Source organism: Thermobia domestica, chromosome 15 (genome assembly GCF_964235325.1).
Source record: "Thermobia domestica chromosome 15, izTheDome1.hap1.1, whole genome shotgun sequence".
NCBI lineage: Eukaryota > Metazoa > Arthropoda > Insecta > Zygentoma > Lepismatidae > Thermobia > Thermobia domestica.
Window position 1 is genome coordinate 68,004,064 of NC_137468.1, and position 19,553 is coordinate 68,023,616.

At 36.7% G+C, this 19,553-nt stretch overlaps 1 long non-coding RNA gene across 1 annotated transcript; it reads left to right on the plus strand.

The window, feature by feature from the left end:
- The first annotated feature begins 1,180 nt into the window (after nucleotides 1–1,180).
- Nucleotides 1,181–11,724, plus strand: LOC145671858 (uncharacterized). The gene is made up of 3 exons (XR_014128544.1): nucleotides 1,181–1,393; nucleotides 7,313–7,451; nucleotides 11,578–11,724. It is a non-coding gene; the product is annotated as an uncharacterized LOC145671858 (long non-coding RNA).
- The last annotated feature ends 7,829 nt before the right edge of the window (nucleotides 11,725–19,553 follow it).

The window sequence follows — 19,553 nt, forward strand, 5'->3', positions numbered from 1 at the left end:
GTTTTCAGCGCGAAAATTCCCTTGTGTAGTGAAGATTTAGGATTTAGATTTCTGGGTTTTCGGCATCAATGGCCTTGTTAGCCCGTCGCATATGAGGGATGACTTCCCTCGGTGATCACACTATCCGGGGAAAGGAAGGGAAGAATGGATTGGGGAAAAATGGGGCCGCGGTGGCTCAGTGGTAGAGCGTTCACCTCTGGTGCTTGGGGTCCCGGGTTCGATCCCAGCTCCCGCCAAGTGAACTTTGTGGTGGACAAACACCGTGTGCGTGGGTTTTCTCGGGGTTCTCCCGTTTCCTCCCACTTTCTTCATTCCACCATTTCATACATTACTCATCATCACCGTCTCCTTTAGCCTAACCGGCATAACCGTGGGACGTAAAACTCAAAGATTTCATTTTCATTTTTGGATTTCGGAAGGGAGAAAACGGCTTGGGACCTATATGTTAGGTACCACTCCGGCATTTGCCTGCTGTGAATGAGGAAAAGCCAAGGAAACCTCATTCAGGATGGCTGGACTTAAAATCTTTTGATACTTTTTCGACCGAGTTCCCCCACCGGGATCGAACCCGGGACCGTTCGCACCGAAGGCGAGAGCGTTAGCGAATACGCTACGCGGGGCCACTAGTGTAGTTTAGAAAACTCATTTTTACTAGGATATTTGCAAGATTTTTTTTTTCTTTTAGTTTAACGCACCATGATTGTACATCAATGTAAGAGAGAAGGTGACGATGAGATACATGATAATGGTGGAATCAAGAAAATGTAAGGAAACTGGAAAGTCTTAAGAATAACCACAACTACAGTGTTCACCAAAAGCCTATTTGTCGGGAGCAGGAATCGAAGCAGGGACCTACCGCGTCAGAGGTAAGCGCTCTCAGAGCTTTCTTTTGTTTAAAGAACTTGTTTACAATGATATATATATATATATATATATATATATATATATAACGAAGATATTGACATATTTTACAGCCTCACTGAAATTTAAAAAAAAAAGTAGTCAGGGAGAGCTTACTTGTCAGGTTTTTATTTTTTAATTTAATTTATTTTTATTTATTTATTTTTGCTTTGTTATGTTCCCTAGTTAATTAATGTTTGGGTTACTGAAAATTAAAACCTTTTTAGTATTATTGTTATGTCATCACTTTGGAACCAAAACGTTAGATTTTTTTCTTGTGTTTTCATATAGGAAGTTGGTGAGTTTGTGCCTTAGCACTGGTTTGGTTTCTAGAACGTAATTGAAGGTCATGTTGAGTTGAGTCTTGGTGGGTTTGAGTTCGTGAAGTGTCAGGCACTGCTTGTGCCCCTGTCTTCTGTTTGTGATGTTTCCTGGCTTTGGGCTGTGACGTATTTATGTTGAGGAGTACCAACGAAGGCCGCGTGATATACAGGTAGCTACAACACAGCTTCAACAGTTAACGAGTGCCATGTCTTTGAATTTCAGCTTTCGTTACGGCGTGATAATGCAGTATAGTGCTAGATTGAAATTCTATGGGTGGTAAAAACGGTATGGTAAGAAATACAACGTAATTGTTATTAGTTTAATTAGTGTTTCTTCATAGTATTGTTTCACTATTTCTAGAAGGAATTAAGTATTAACGAAGTAATGAATAAGCAAAAGAACACATTGATTGACGTTTACTATTTCTCATACTCCATTGAGAATGTTTTGATCCTCAGTTGCGCAAACATCCAGTGTGCGTTTATTTTCTTTCTTTTTTGGGGGGTTTACACTGCCTCACAGATGAGCTCTTTCGTGGCTAAGTGGTTAATGAACACGCCTTTGGCGTGGGACACCCGGGTTCGATTCCCGGCCGGGGGCCGCGGTGGCTCAGTGGTAGAGCGTTCACCTCTGGTGCTTGGGGTCCCGGATTCGATCCTAGCCCCGCCAAGTGAACCTTGTGGTGGACAAACACCGTGTGCGTGGGTTTTCTCGGGGTTCTCCCATTTCCTCCCACTTACTTCATTCCACCATTTAATTCATTGCTCATCATCAGCGTCTCCCTTAGCCTAACTGGCATAACTGTGGGACGTAAAACTCAAAGGTTTCATTTCATTTTTTCTTAATCTCTTGCACCGACCGACCGATCTCGATCAAATTTCCAACGTAGATGCGCTTCTGGCCTGGGAGTGTTTTTAGCTATTTACTTTGACAGTAGAACTTAGGGGAGGGGGAGGAGGGGGACAGAAAAAATAAATGACTTAATTTACTTTGAAGTGTAAAAGTGCGAGCGTTTTCTTCTCTCTCTCTCTCTCTCTGTCTCTCTCTCTCTCTCTTCACTCCTCCAGTCTCCTCTCACTTTTAGGGCCGCGGTGGCTCAGTGGTAGAGCGTTCACCTCTGGTGCTTGGGGTCACGGATTCGATCCTAGCCCCGCCAAGTGAACCTTGTGGTGGACAAACACCGTGTGCGTGGGTTTTCTCGGGGTTCTCCCATTTCCTCCCACTTACTTCATTCCACCATTTCATTCATTTCTCATAATCACCGTCTCCTTTAGCCTAACCGGCATAACCGTGGGACGTAAAACTCAAAGATTTCATTTCATTTTTTCCTCTCACTTTGATTTCATGATTTCGCACTCTGATGAAAAGTATTAAATACCGCCAGGAAAAGTACTAATATATAACCTCTCTTTTAGGCGCCCCTCCAACCACGCGCCCGGGACACGTGCTTTGCTTGCTTGCCCATAGCTGCGGCTCTGTGAGCTACATAAGTAACATACAATGCTTACGTAATACTTTGGGTCATAAGCAGTGGCGGCGATTGGACGTTAAAAGTGGGGGGGCAAGACATGATCTGAATATTTGTACATCAATGTTAATATACAAACTTCCCTGGTTGAAACTATATACATTAATAGGTCATTTGAGAAAAGTGGGGGGGCAACTGCCCCCCTTTGCCACCCCTAATCGCCGCCCATGGTCATAAGTACTATTAAGAAAGGAAGAATTGCATTTTTTTAACTTTGGGAAAGGAGCTACTATGGGATTAAAGTTAAGGTAGGAAAGGCAACACATTCCAGTCTATGCTTTCACCCAGCAGACATATTGTTTGGAACCAAAAAAATGTGACTTTTGGAATCTTGTACTTAGGTTCACAGCGGAAGCGACGAAATAACTTGAATCATCCATTGTAGCTCTCCCCGCAACCAGTTTCTAAAATGTTGGCAATAAGTTTGCGAAACGAGAGGTGACGACTCCAATTTTGGGTGAAAAGTCGCTATAAGAAATAATCGAGAAATTCATTGTCTATAAGCATTGTAAAAGTTGTAGATGTAAACTAAACAATATGTTCTACTCACTGGCGCAAATCCCGGGGGGGGGGGGGATGACGGATACATGTCCCCTCCAATCTTGGAACTGAGGGGGACTTCTCCCAAATAATCCGATTTGAAATGTGTTTTTTGGGAGAAATTTGATGATTTTTGTCCGATTGCTACAAAGGAACGTGAGATGTCCCCCAGAATAAGTCTCAAATCTGCAGCCTCCTAACGCTAAAGACAACTCTGATCCTCCACAACATTGTTTTTCAACTTCATAAGTATTTTGGACATCGCCAAAAAAAGTATGGTAACGGTCTTACCCTCCCCCCCCCCCATGTTGAAGACAGATTTGCGCCGCTGGTTCTATTCACATCTTTGTAAACAGGGCGCAACCAATCCTTTAATTCAGGGATCATTTCAGGTTGTTTCGGGTACTTTTGTTCATGTTGTGGTCAAAATAGTTCCGAAATAATTAACACTACAGTACTTACGTTAAGCAATTTTTTGTAAAAGAAAAAGTGCAGAATAATTAAAAGACCCCAGAGGACAAATATAACAAACACCTTCTTCGCCTTTTTTCACGCATCTATAGCTAATCTTGTTGCTATCGGTAATGATGTATTACGTGTGTCTCTCAACGGAAACTCTGCGAACTAAAGGACATCAAGTTTGTAGTTATTCTTCGTTAGAGGGCAAGGGTAACATAACAATGCAGGATTGTGGAGTAGTGAGTACGCTGTATTTCCAAACTCTTCATCACTTGCGCTGATTAAAACAAACAAACAGAAAAAAATAACGTAAAAACTGTTTTGAACTAATAATGCTTCTCTACAGATGAACATTTTGTTTGCAGCAAAAAGTCGCTAAATGTGTAAGTAGGTAAATCGTTATTTAAAAATCACCCAAAAAAGTCTCCAATCGGATTTTTTTTTTTTTTTTTGTCGTTATCGTAGGGCGACCATACGTCCCGTTTTGACCGGGACAGTCCCGTTTTAGGGGCGTGTCGCGGCCGTCCCGTCAGTAGATGGAAAAAAGTAGTATTCGTCCCGTTTTATGTAAATGAAAGAAGTAAATAACAAACCCAGTACCTTTACTCCTTTTAAAAGTATTAATAATAACAAAGCGGCAAAAATTGAACTGAAAATCCCTATATTAAAAATACTCTATAGTTCGCAGTACTGCTCGAAAGGCAGCAGAGGTTTTAGCAGTTGGTTGTGTGTTAAACAAACTTTAACGTGTCTTTCCTTTTTCATAAGTACCCGCTCTGTAACGAAGAGAGAGAGGGGGAACTCTGATATCAAGGCACTGATAAGAACAAAGGTAGATCTAAAAGTCTAGTGTTGCAAGAACCTGTCCCGTTTTTAACTGAAAATTTTATGGTCACCCTGCGCTATCGTTGAGGTCGAATTCCCCTTATTTAGCGACTTTACCCAAAATTGGCAACATTGACCCCCACCGAACAACACCCCGTCATCTTGAGCCTAGCCAGCATAATAGTGGGACGTAAAACTTAAAGATTTCATTTCGAACAACACTCCCAGAAACCTACTGTTATACTATTCTCAAACCACCCTTTCGTACAGTTCTCCCTATTCGAAAAAAAAAAAAATGTAAATAGCAGTGTTCATACATAAATATGGAACTCAATTTCCCTGAATTTTGCAGGTTTTCCAGGTATTAATTTTGCAATTTCCAGGTCTAGTGGAAGAAACTAATAGTACGAGAACACATAAATTTTAAGAATACTATATTTATATATTTGAGAATGGCCACCCTTCTCCCCAATGAACGATTGCAATTAAATATTGAGTCACAAGAAAATAAATAATTAAAATAAATAAAATTTAAGTTGAAAAATATTAAGTTGAGAAGCCTACTAAGGGAATTATATAATACTTTTGTTCCATACTTGAATACATTCAAAATATACAAAAAAATATTGGCTTGGGGAAGAAAAAAGGGCCCGCGAGATTTTAACTGATTCTTGTAGTACTCGACGACAGAAATAGATTACTGAAAGAATTTTCAAAATCGGCACAGGCAAACATGAAGAAAATCGCATTTTCAGGTACCGGTTCAAAATGAGAAGAAAAAAGGACCGCGAGATTTTAACTGATTCTTGTAGTACTCGACGAGAGAAATCGATTAGTGAAGGAATGTTCAAAATCGGCGCAGGCAATCATGAAAAAAAATCGCACTTTCATGTACCGGTTCAAAATGGGGAAGAAAAAAGGGCCCGCGAGATTTTAACTGATTCTTGTAGTACTCGACGACAGAAATAGATTACTGAAAGAATTTTCAAAATCGGCACAGGCAAACATGAAGAAAATCGCATTTTCAGGTACCGGTTCAAAATGGGAAGAAAAAAGGGCCCGCGAGATTTTAACTGATTCTTGTAGTACTCGTCGAGAGAAATCGACTAGTGAAGGAATTTTCAAAATCGGCGCAGGCAAGCATGAAGAAAATTGCATTTTCATGTACCGGTTCAAAATGGGAAGAAAAAAGGACCGCGAGATTTTAACTGATTCTTGTAGTACTCGACGAGAGAAATCGATTAGTGAAGGAATGTTCAAAATCGGCGCAGGCAAGCATGAAGAAAATCGCATTTTCATGTACCGGTTCAAAATGGGGAAGAAAAAAGGGCCCGCGAGATTTTAACTGATTCTTGTAGTACTCGAAGACATAAATAGATTACTGAAAGAATTTTCAAAATCGGCACAGGCAAACATGAAGAAAATCGCATTTTCAGGTACCGGTTCAAAATGGGAAGAAAAAAGGACCGCGAGATTTTAACTGATTCTTGTAGTACTCGTCGAGAGAAATCGACTAGTGAAGGAATTTTCAAAATCGGCGCAGGCAAGCATGAAAAAAAATCGCACTTTCATGTACCGGTTCAAAATGGGGAAGAATAAAGGGCCCGCGAGTTTGAACCGCTACGATGTATGTTTACGAATGTGCCCGTCTTCTCAAATTTAGTTAATTACTGTGACACTGAAACATGTGACACAGAGTCACATTGTGGATGACTCTGCAATCGGCAACCACTGCACATATACTCCTCCCGCCCCACAGTTTGATTATTTCGATCCATTCCTCACGTGCTAACGGCATGGTTCAACATCTGCAAGAAAGAGGTAAATGTAACGTTCAATTGGCAATAGCTTTTCACCAAATTAAGCTGCATGAAATCTGATTGCATATTTGACATACTGAGGAAATTCTAGCCCGTGGCCATATGTATCACATATCCCACCAGTTCATAAAAATTTTGAACACAAAATTACGGTCGTCCGTGTGACGTACTCCCAAAAGGCCTAATGTGTATCACCCACCTCACATTCAATGAAACCACATCCGTGTAGAATTAAGAAAGGAACCTCTTATGATGTATACAGGATGTCTCAAACGTTCCCTGACATAGGGTAACTCTGTTATTATCAGAGTTACGACAAAATGTAAGAGGAAAAACATCTCGAAATATGACGTTTTCAATCTAAAGTGAACACTTTTTTAAAAAATCGGACAAGATGAATGTGCTGTATACTCTTTATGCACCCAATTTTAAATGAAAATGCAACGTTGTCATTTACCTGGACCCACGACATAAGTGAATGAAGTTACTGTTTGAAACGGGGGCTGGCCATCGACATGTTAGCGTAAAAGACAGTAACTTCACTCACTTCTGTTGTGGGTCCAGGTAAATGGCAACGTTGCATTTTCATTTCACATTGGGCGCATAGAGAGTGTACAGCGCAAACGGGTCATCCGATTTTAAAAATTCCTTCACTTTAGATTGAAAACATCATAATTGGATATGCTTTTCCCTCCTACATTCTGTTGTAACTCTGATAATAACAGAGTTACCCTATGTCAGGGGACTTTTGAGACACCCTGTATACCTTATTTAATGTATGTTTGATGTCACTATAACTGTAGTATAATTTAGTTTGTTTAAATTTACAATTTAATACAAGTAGATTCGGATTTACATGCGTAGGATTTTGTATGCATCTAACTAATGAATTCTTTTATTTTTATGCTTAACTTAGTGACTTGGCTTTGGACTGCAACTGATTATTGTAACCCATTATTGCTTGAGAAGAAACAAGATATCCGAATCTTCATTTGGAGAAATCAAAGGTCTATTGGAAAGCTGGGGATTACAATCATTAATTTCTACATTTCAAGGTGCGTAGTAAATTATATATTGTGTTTATTGTTAAATTACTATTATTGGGTTTAGAATCAATGAAGCACTTCATGATATTTTATGGGGATCAAGATGGGTGCCGGATAGATAAGTATTTGAGCGTCAGGCTCTTATTTCTTTTCAATTTAATATTTAATCAATGATTATTTTTCTCCCTCATTATTCCACCAAATCGTATTCCAAGATCATATATCCATTTTTGTTCGATATATCCATATTTTTGATCTCTTTCATATTTCTATATTTTCGATTTTTGATATTGTTTATATTTCGATATTGCTGTATTTTTCGATATTTCGAACAAGTTTCGATAGTTTGTCGACATCGATTATCTATATCTAAATTCGGATATCCCAAAGCCCTATCGAGCACCCTCCGAAATGAAGTTTTTGGCTATGGACCTGATTAGGGATGCGCACGAGACAAGACGAGACAATTTTTGTTACGAAATTCGAGGCAAGATAGAGCTTTTCCAATAGAAACGGATCCAGTTTTCGAGACGAGACAACTTTCGCGGCACCTTTTCGAGAGGAGACAACCTCAAATCTTTTCTCTTGCGCATCCCTAGACTTGATCATGAGTTATCAAAAAAAAAAAAAGTTAATGAGAAATAACATGTAAATACAATATAGGTAGCTAAAACATTTTTGTTTTCATTCTTCAGTAATGCATTGTTATTAATCTCAGGGGGGCGGTGGCTCAGTGGTAGAGCGTTCACCTCCGGTGCTTGGGGTCCCTGGTTCGATCCCAAGTCGCGCCGTGTGGACTTTGTGGTGGACAAACACCTTGCTCGTGGGTTTTCTCGGGGTTCTCCCGTTTCCTCCCACTTTGTTCATTCCACCATTTCACTCATTTCTCATTATCACCGTCTCCTTATCCTAACCGGCATAACCGTGGGACGTTAAACTTAAAGATTTCATTTTTTATTAATCTCAGCATTTTATAGTGTATTCTTAAGCTTAAGGTGATGTATAATTAAAGTTTGAATTCAGTTAACTTATTTTGTTTCTCAGATTGTTTTTAAAATGTATGTACAACTGTTTATGTTCATTCTCGAGAGTTTAAAGTGACGTATAGTTATTAAACATAGTATTTAATATTGTACTCTTAACGTGGAAGTGATATACAGTTAACTTTTGAATTCAGTAAACATTTTTCTTTCTGAAATTGCTTTAAAAAGTATGTAAAAACGTTTTTATTTTCTTTCTTGAGTGCTAAAAGTGATGCAAAGTTATTAAGCTTACTACTTTATATTGTATTCTCAACCCTAAACTGATACACAGTGCGTTTTTGAATAAATTGTCAAGTTATTTGAGTGATGAACACTGGTAGAAAATCCTGACTACTACTGGAACATTTTGATTTTAAGGTGACGACTACTGGTGCAAGGATTTTAAAATATTGTTTTTCCTTCAAGGGCTACTCCTTTTTGAATTCTGACTACATGGTCACTATAGGAAGGATCAGTGAGTCTTTCCAACTATGGTACAGCTCCAACAGAGTCACGATGCTCAGAGAAGAGACAAAATAGTATGTTTTCAAACTTAAAGTGAGAACCACTGGCGTTTTTACCTTGCTATGCAAAAGTAAGTGAGTACTCCAATGGGGTTCCAATGCGGTACCTAATTTCTGCATTTTAGATATATGGAAATACATGTCTCTAAAATGTAAAGAACTGATTTTTTTAGGGGGGGGAATAAACTATAGGTATGTGGGGCTTGCATACTTGACGCTACAATTCGGAAATTGAATTAAAATATGACTAACGGCTATCAAGATGTTGTCAAATAAAGGGAGGACCAACACAGTTAAGGGGTTTTCGTGTTAGATGCTAAAATTTCCGAAATCGGTCATGGAAAGTTAATAAACACCAGTAGCAATTTCATCTTAAAGTAATTAGATATCTTCATGGGGTGTTAGAACATCATGGAGTCTACCAAAATTAAATTTTAAAAGCTTTTGAAAATATAATCTGACATTTGTAAACAGTATTTGAAATATGTATTTACCCAAAACTTCCAGCTAGTACATCTAACATCTGGAGAAACACTGTGAAATAAAAGCTTGAAATTTCGGAAACAATTATTGGTCGCAACAAAATTAAATAAGATGGTACTTCTATGGGTTAAATCAGTACCTCAGTACAATTTCGATCGAAAGATTAGTTCAGTCCTAGGTTTTCTTCAGGCAATTCCAATGGTTCATCGAGCTGTACAAAAGAATGAAAATTCGCTGTCAATATCTACGATAGTAGCCAAGATAAAAGGAATTATATATTTTATGGCGTAAAAATAGAGATCTTTATATATTTGTACTTTTGGGTCTTTCCTATAAGAAAAAAAAATCAGAAAACTACTGTATATACCTTAATAGACAATTCAATGGGCGGGGACACAGTAGCTTAGTGGTAGGGTGTTTAACTAATCTTTTTTTTTGCAGAAACTATTGGAGTATTCACTTAACCCGTAGAGATACGATCATACTTAACTCCCTATTTAATGTTAAAATTAAATAAAAGGAAATATTTCAGTGTAGCGACCCACGATTATGCATTTTAGTCTCAGGGAGATTATGATTAAAGCAAGTGAATGTTGTTGACAGAATTGATGGAATGCAAAGGTGGGAGGAGAGTACCCCGAGAAAACCCACGAATACGATGTCCACTACAAACTGACTTGGCCGTGGATCGAACCAAGAACCCAATACACCAGAGGTAAGCACTCTACCACTAAGCCACTGTGCCCCCGCCCATTTAATTGTCTATTAAGGTATATACGGTTGTTTTCTGAAATTTCTTCTTCTTACAGCAAATACTCAAAAGTACAAATCCATGTGGGTCTCTATTTTTACGACGTCATAAAATACATAATTCCTTATATCTCGCTTGCTATATTAGATATTGACAAAAAATGTTCACTTTATTTCAGAGCCCGATGAACGCTTGGAATTGTCCAAAGAAAATTTAGAGCTGAATTAATCTTTCGATCGAAATTGTACTGACGAGTCTGAGGTTCTCACTTAACCCATATAAGTACCATCTTATTTAACTTTTGTTAGGATCAATAATTGTTTTCTGAAATTTCAAGATCTAATACGCTTTTATTGTATGGTGTCTCTCTAGCTGCTAGATGTACTAGCTGGAACTTTTAGGTAAATACATATTTCTAATACTCTTTACAAATGTCAAAATATATTTTACAAAACTTTTAAAATTTAATCTTGGTAGACCCCATGATGTTCTTAAACTCCATGGAAATACCTAATTATTTTAAGATGAAATTGCTACTGATGCTTATTAACTTTACATGACCGGTTTCGGAAATTTTACCACCTAACACGAAAACCCCATAACTATATGGATCCTCCCTTTATTTGACAATATCTTGATAGTCATATTTTAATTAATTTTCTAAATTGTACTGTCTAATATGCAAGCTCCACGTACCTATGGTGTCGCTTTTTATTTCACCATATTTCGGTAACTGTTAGGCGTACCGACTTGCGGTTTCGGTAAACACACACCTCTAACGTTCTTTAAAACGTTATTAAGACATATTTTAGAATATTTAGAAATGAGAGTTCTGGGAATATCATGGTACCCGAAAACCCCCATCAGGGCGTGTGTGTAGTGTATTTAATTGAAACTACTTTTGAGGTTGTTGTAAGCCCTCGTAATTACGTTTCCGAAACTGCACCATCTAGTACGCAAACTCCACAGTTCTGTAGTGTCGCTCTTTATTTTCCCATATCTCGATATCCATAAGGCTTACCGAGTTGAGGTTTTCGGTAAACAGATGTCAGTTCCTTACATTTTAGAGACATATATTTTCATATATCTAAAAAATACAGACATTAGGTACCCCATGATAGCCCGAACACCATTGAGGTACCCACTTACTTTTGAATGGTAATACATTTTGAGTTGTTGTTCAGCATCAATAAACACTTCATAGTTTTTCTACGTGCAACCCAAAAGTCCATACCTGACCGAACATATTTTGTCCATTTAATCTCAAAAATGTTAAGATACTTTGTATTGTTAAGTACAACCAAATTAAGCACACTGAATATAACATTTTAAATATTTTCTGATTTTTGTTGCAGGTATTTCGTGCATCAAACCAGAATTCTGCTTGAAAGACAGTCAAAAGAAGCAGTGTAGGTTGTGGCTAAAAGTACGCCCTTTCTGAAGACAGACTCAGTTGTACTTACATTATTTTGTACGAATATATAACCCTAATAAAGATACTGTACTACAAATTATTTCTTTCTTCCATAAATTATAATAAAATATTATCTCTGTTTAAAGAAAATGATTTGTTAATGTTAAGTCATTTTAATTATTTTTCTCTGTAATAAGAACATTATCCCTAGCAATATTTTTTATCTTTGTGCTATTGCGATTGGATGAAGTAAAATTCTATACGAAGCACTATTATTTCAGACATGCATTAATAACTAATGTATTGTTCTGTATGTAAGACAATGTGTATACTGAACATGTCTAGCGAAGGTGTTGTTTTAATACAGAATCTATAACTCAGCTTTTCAGTAGTCAACTTTATTGGGAATCCGAAGAACGAAGTTAAAAAAAAAAAAAAAAAAAATGTTGGACTTACCAGCGTGTGTGTGTTCGAATTCTGGACTAATCCAAATTATCCAGAGAAATCATTATATATTTCTTTGTTGCTATTTCAGATGTATCCTTTATCCAAGTCGTATGAAACGGAGACTTCATACATCGCTATACTTTGTATGAACTATGTTCCGTATTTACTTAATCACTTTGTAACTTTCTCTAGTGTTGACAAGGCCGCAGGTGTCAATCGAATAGTTTAGTGTTTCACTCATGTCACCTTGTGACTAAGGTACGTCCTGTTGGTATATATATGGTACTGGGTTCAATTAGCGATAAAATACATTTTTAGCGTTAAACAAATGCAAAAATCTACACGAAATGAGATACCGTGATCTCTGACTTACGGATAACACCAAGCAACTAATGGTACTGAGTGTGATTGAGTTTACTAATTACTATTTGGCTAAAATCAGTGTTCCTTTATCTATAGTTCTTTTCGTGCTTTGAATTGCAAAGTTTGAAATAACCGTTTTAAATTATTGTGTATATATATCTTCCGAGTAATTCTGAGAATCATTGCTCTTTCTTTAAGCAATGTATGAGACTGTTAAATTGCTCTTTCCTTAAAATGTTGCACTAAGAAGGATGCATCCAGGAAAGTCCAAATTTGCAGAATGTCTATAGCAGGGAAGAATAAATATGTTTAGTCGATGGCTGCACAACGCCTCCGCTGTCACCACGTTGTCACACAGCGAATACAGCGAACGTTTAAGAGTATTCTGCACTTACTATTAGGTATCGGCCTGGGAACTTTGGCGCATCTACCCAGTCTCCTTCTTGGTGTTTCATTTTTAATGGCGAGTACTGAGTAGGAATAATATTGTAAGCGAATGCGTTTCCGGCTGACACCACACTTTTAATTATTGCGACATTTTAAAAAAAATACCTGTTAATTAAAATGTACAGAGAAGTTATTTCTGGAAAATTCTATTCAGGCCTCTTGTGGTAACAACTGCACTTTAGTAGAAGATACTATTAAGGAAAAGAATGAGGTAAAATAATCTTTATATCGTACAAGCAATGGATGATAACAGCTTAATAAATGATTGTACGTAAATCTTGTTTGAGTTTGAATATAGGATTGTATAAGGCTGTGCATTTTGCATTATTATTGAGGTGCTGCAACTAACTAACTGCAAACCATATGATAAATTCTTACAGTAATATATCACATATTGATTTACTCTGTATGGAAACGAAAATAGTTTAATATATGGTTAACCTCCTTTGTGCCAGGGGCGGATCCAGAGGGGGGCGATCGGGGCGATCGTCCCCCCCCCCCCACAAGAGGAAACTTTCTTATTTTATATATAAATAAACCCATCCATAACAAGTTTGGAGCTCTTAAAAGTAGCAGTATTACCGCCGACCGCCCCCCCCCCCAGAAGTCCGTCCTGGATCCGCCCCTGCTTTGTGCCCATAATTTTAAAATTAACGTTTGTCACTTTTCAACACTTGACTTTGCAGTAGCTTTCCAACGAATTAGCAGGAAGCCCAAACTTATAGGACACCCTGCAGGTAAATACATTTCTTTGGACAGTTTCACTGCTCCAAACTAAGATTTGAAAAGTGTAGTATTGTTAATTTTATTATTATTGGCACAAAGGAGATCAACCATATTTTAAGCTATTTTTGTTTTCATACAGAGTAAAACAATATTTGACAACATTACAGTAAGAATGTATCATGCACTTTGCAGTATGTTGCAGCACTTTAATAATGGTGCACTATACGTACACTCTAGATCCTGCATATGTCCGATCCATACATTACAAGAAGGCAATACGTATTCGATACAGGTAAAATCTGTATATTTCATATGGACAACCTATTAGCTATATACATCCAATCTATACATTACATATGGCCAACCTGTACGCGACATACGTATAATCTATATGCTGCATGCAGACAGTCTGTAAGCTACATATATACACTCTGTATGGTGCATACGGATATTCTGTATGCTGTATCTGGACAAGCTGTGTGCGACATAAGGAAAATTTGTATAATACATACGTACAATACGTATACTGTATCTAGTCGTACGTATGGGGCACAAGTACAATATAGATGCTGTCTCGGGGTTGAACGCAAGAAACATACGTACAGAACGTATATTGCATACTTCTTGAAATCATGCTCCGTCCTGATAGTCAGTGTATGTCGTCATTATTAACCCACATGCTACATACGACCCTGACGTCACAAAGCTAGATATCACCTCCGTATATACTTGTTACTGCAGATGACGTCACACGAATGACGTCATTGCACTTATGCAGACAGTACGTATAATACATACTTTTTCAGCTATACGTTTGCTGCAGGATGTTATATACGGTTGTACGTTAAGTCCAGAAACTACAGGAATTACGAATGTAACCTACGTTTTTAAGTATGCCACCTACAATTTTTTTTCTCAGTGTAGACTAAAAAACAAAACGGAAAATTTTAAAACAAAAACTTTTAAAATTAATATTGGCAGACTTCAAAAGATGCTAAGTGGCAGAAAATATAATGTAAATAACTTAAAACTCTCGGAAAAGCAGAAAATAACTTAAAAATCTCTAGAAAGGAAAGACTTAGTTTTAATTACTAGATTATAAAAACGTTCAAAAAATTTGCTGCTAATTTTTTTACTCGAAGTATTATCAATAAAAAATGTTAAGTCTATGCCAAACCAAACAAATTTAAGCCTAATAAAATCATTACTGAAACTATAATTTTATGTTTGTCTCTGTACAAACTTCATTTCTTTTACTGATAATAGTAACGTTTTAACGCTTTTGAACTCCTTTCTTAGCTCTTATTATTTTTTCATGTCCTTTAGCACTGTATTTATCTATCTTCTTTGGCCTAAAAAACATAACTATGGGAGTTTTATTTTGTTTCGTTGAGAAGTAACTGTCCATTATAATTAGCAATTAAATGTTGTAGTTATAATGCCGCATTTAAACTTGAAACAATAAATATGGGGAAAAAAATTCGCATTCGTATTTTATAATTGGAAAAGAAAAAAAAACACCTGGAACCACCTATATGTTTACTGCTGCTTTCACACGCTACGGGTCGATGCTGTTATTTTATACATTTTACATTGTAATCTCTGAGTCCTGTTTCACTACGGCATTTTGCAAGTAAAATGGTTGCGTAAAATTAAAATTCTACATCAGTTCTACAGACCAATTTGCCCGTAATGAGAGCACCATATTAGTCCAAATTTTCACTATAATTTCTTCGCAAAGAAATCTCTGAAACATACTTACATTTACGTAGAAGAAGTAACATACCAAACAAAACAAAACAAAAAATATTTCTTTTGTTTCTGAATATTTTTTTCTGCTTGACGACAGGGCACCATCTGTTGAACGTATTTACTTGAAAATATTTTATTTCCTCGATTCTGCATCCATTTTCAAATTTCACTCGCTAGCATATAAGTATTCTTGTTTCTCAAATTTACATTTCGTCGGAAAAGCGAGAAAGAAAAGTGTACTTCTAACAATATTGTGTGAGAGAAGTTTGTTTGTACTATCTTTTGTCTTCGTTGAAAGCGTAGAAGGAAGAATATCCCAAGAGTGTAGAGGCTTTATGCGACTTGACAAGTATACAAACTCCTGAAGACAGATTCCCAGGACGTTGAACTGTCTCTTCAACACAGAACTTCACAACCTCTATAGAGAATACAAATAGCAGCTCTCTTGTATATTCTGGAGATATTTTGTTCTTGATATTCCCAAATGAATGGGAATATTATCTTCTTGGAAACTATTGATACTAGATTCGTGGGGAATTTTGTATAGTAGAATACCTAGGTAGTTCAATAATTCTATCTCCATAATTACGCTTAAAATTCCATATTATGCGCATTATTATGAAATCATTATTTCTGAGTTACTCAGAACACAAGAAAGGAATAAGAAATCATTTGTTTAAAATAATACAATAATATACGAGTTATGTTTCACACTGTAAAACTGTGATAGACTTCCAAACCATGGAAAACTCAATAGCGAAACTGGAAGATGTATAATTTCTGATTGGAATAAAGGAATAATGTGAGAGACGGGATATGATCAACAAACTTTGAATGCGTATCGAAAATAACAGTGGAACCAAGAATTACGAACACTTCGTTTTGCAAACAGTTTGGTTTACTATTTCTCTAAAACTATTTTGTTCCTTTTTTGCACTAGCACTGTTTCGTTTTAAAGTTTAATAATACTAATTTATCTTTTAAAAAAATGATATTTTTTTATTTTCACTGTATATCCTTCATCACAGAAAAAGACTTAAATTGTAAAAAAAAAAAAAATACATAAAATACCATGTTTGTGTGCTACAATATGGGTTACAGTTGGACTTCGTTAACTTGAATTCCTCGATAATTCGAAGTTCTTCACATTTCCTTCAACTCTCCATAACACTCAATGTTAAAATAATCTCTGTAAGTCGAATGTTTAAAAATGACATCCTCGACAACTCGAATTTTAAGGATTCCACAATCAAATTTAAAAGCATCTGAAACTCGAACTTTCGTAACTGCGAACCTCTCGAAGTTGACCTCTATAAGTCGAATTTCTCTTCATGTGACCTCGATAACTCGAAGCTATAGTTGTATGCTTTTACGTAATTGTCATTGTTGCCAATATGTGTACTGTAATTATGTTTTACTCACGTCTACCTTAATTACTCTAGCATTTTATTATTACTAGTCATCTTAGCCCTATTTAATTTTAGGAACTTCTACAATTTCCAGCTATATTGGTGGAATGAATAAAACTTCGAGCTATAGAGGTTATGTAGTCACTTTTCATAAGGAATGCGTAACCTTGGAAACTCGAATTTTTGTTGTACCCACCTTGGAAATTAGAATTTTTGTTGTGCCCACCTTGTTAACTCGAATCTTGATTACTTGAAAAACTCGATCATTTGAATTTTTATCTATTTCCTTCTGCTACGTGCTATCGAGGTTCCACTGTAACTGTATTTACATCAAATTTTAATGGGAAAACATTTTCGATTTACGAACATTTAACGTCATGAACAGCGATAAGGAACGGAATAAGTTCGTAAGCTGTGGTTCTACTGTAGTTTCTTGTTGTCTCATAATTATTACTATGTCCGAGTCAATATTGAAAGTTATATTAGCTTTTTTTAATGCTTCTGGTTTAAGTAAAATAGTAATAACCGAGCTGAAATTTATTCATAGTATTGAAACTGGGAGTAGTATACTTATATCATTTTTGTCTGCAATAAAGTCCGAGATTTAATCTATTCTTGCGGTACGGAATCAATATCAGAAAACTGCTTTTCGTAATATATTACTGTTTTCTTACGATGATTTAGTGTTAAAAATTTTCACTACTTTCAATTGGTATAGATTTCAAGAAGATATCTATTATAGTGACCCCGAAGCCATATCCTAAATTATTTATTGCTATAGTCTATGTTCCCCCTCGTTTTTCCCAATAGATCAATTCTAAACCCTTATGTGGGAGTTGTTTTCTTTCATTAACGATTTCAATAGAGTGAGATTTACGATTTCGTTTTGATAATAAATACCCTGTAATTTGGAGGTACGCTACGTAAATCTGATAAATTCTGATAATGAAGTATCACCGACTGTGCGAAACACTATGCACATAACGTAGAGATTAATCTGTTGAACACTATGTACCGAAAATTGTAGGAAATATACTGTCACCTCAGAGTGTGGGAAACTGCACGGTGTATGAACTTGTCGCTGGGAGCTGGGTTAGAACCAAGGACCCCGCGCGTTCTACCACTGAGCTACCGCTGTTTATGTAGGGTGATCAAAGAAGCGAGTAGTTGTGGACTAACAATTTATATTTTGAGAAATTAAATAAGCAAACTTTTGCAGAGGAATTTTGGGGTTATAAAGAATGCAATCCATGTCTAAAAGGCCAGTAGCATTTGGAGCAGAATTGTGTATGAAGAGAGTCACTTGGCAACAAACAAACACCAAATGGTTATCTGCGCGTGAGGTCAATCTAACAATTATAGCTGGGACAACGGAGTCTAAGTGTGAACAATAATACAAAGAGAGAGGGATAGTAGCAAATGTCTATAGGCTACTGACGTCAATGGTATTTCATCATCTCAATATGAAGATTACGTCTGGTGTTTGCTACATTCTTCGGTTCAATCAAGCGTTCTCATTCCCTGTCAATCTGTCCGTATTTTCAATTATCATATACTACAATGCTACGTATGAATTCTCCGTAAATACATGCTGTTCATATGGATACCGTATGTGCCACTTGAAACTAGTAAAAGCTCGAATGTACTACAGCAGCATGTTGTGTTCTCCCCATAAATGGTGTTTAAAAACATATAACATATGACTCATACTGGTTTAAGCAGAAACTTTCGTTGTCCAAATAATATAACAGTTCTCTCTAGCTAGAGCGTATATAAGAATTCTTACAAAATTTAAAAAGGATTTTGGAAAGTTTCACTGCTTCCTCAAAATTATCAGAAATTCTCAGGATCCAGGCATCAAATAAAACAATAACTATTTGCTATTTATATTACCTGGTTTGTGAAATTGGCAAGTCTTTACTTTAGGCGAGGCACTGACAATCACCAATTCATCTGAATTAGTTCCTACAGTTACAGTTCCCAAGAACGAAAGACAGAAAAACAACGTGCCTTGCGGGGCTCTAACCCGCTTTTCACTCGCTGACGCTCGCTGGACAATACTATGTGCTGACAGGATATCACTGCCTTGCCCAAAGTAAAGAGTTACCGTGAAATTAAATATTTGTGAGATTCCTTCGTTGTAAAGCATTTATTGGACATTAATTCTATTTAATTGTTATACTGTATTTGTGTATTCACCGATCTTATAACAACGACGTGTATTTATATCAGGAGACTTTCGATTCAGCCTTTCTGCACTCAATTTTCCCAGGATACTTTGCAGTCGGTGACGTCACGTGAAGGTATCGCCAAGGGTGTTATAGAATAGAAAATCGTGAAGACATACGTCATAGCCATACGTATCCTATGATTGGTGATTTTCTTACCTGTGAAAGATTGGGTAATTTCTTCTCAATCTTATTTTTACACCCATATGTGCAGCATGTAACCATTGTATAAGTCTGAAACAACGACTTAAATAAAAATAAACGACAGACACACTACATGTTTACATATGAAGATCACAATGTTTTGAGCCAACATATATGACGGTCATTCAGTTGCCTAATAGGATGAAGATACATATGGACAGATCCTCTATTTTATAACATCCTTGGGTATCGTCAGACATCGTTCAAGAGAACAAGTGAAATACTGCATACGCAATTTACGCTAGTTGCTATGGGCAAAAGTTCCTCCACAAGACGTCACGGACAGGGAGCCAATCAGAATGCTAAACTGCTGGGGCTACCTGTTATTTTATATACCTTGT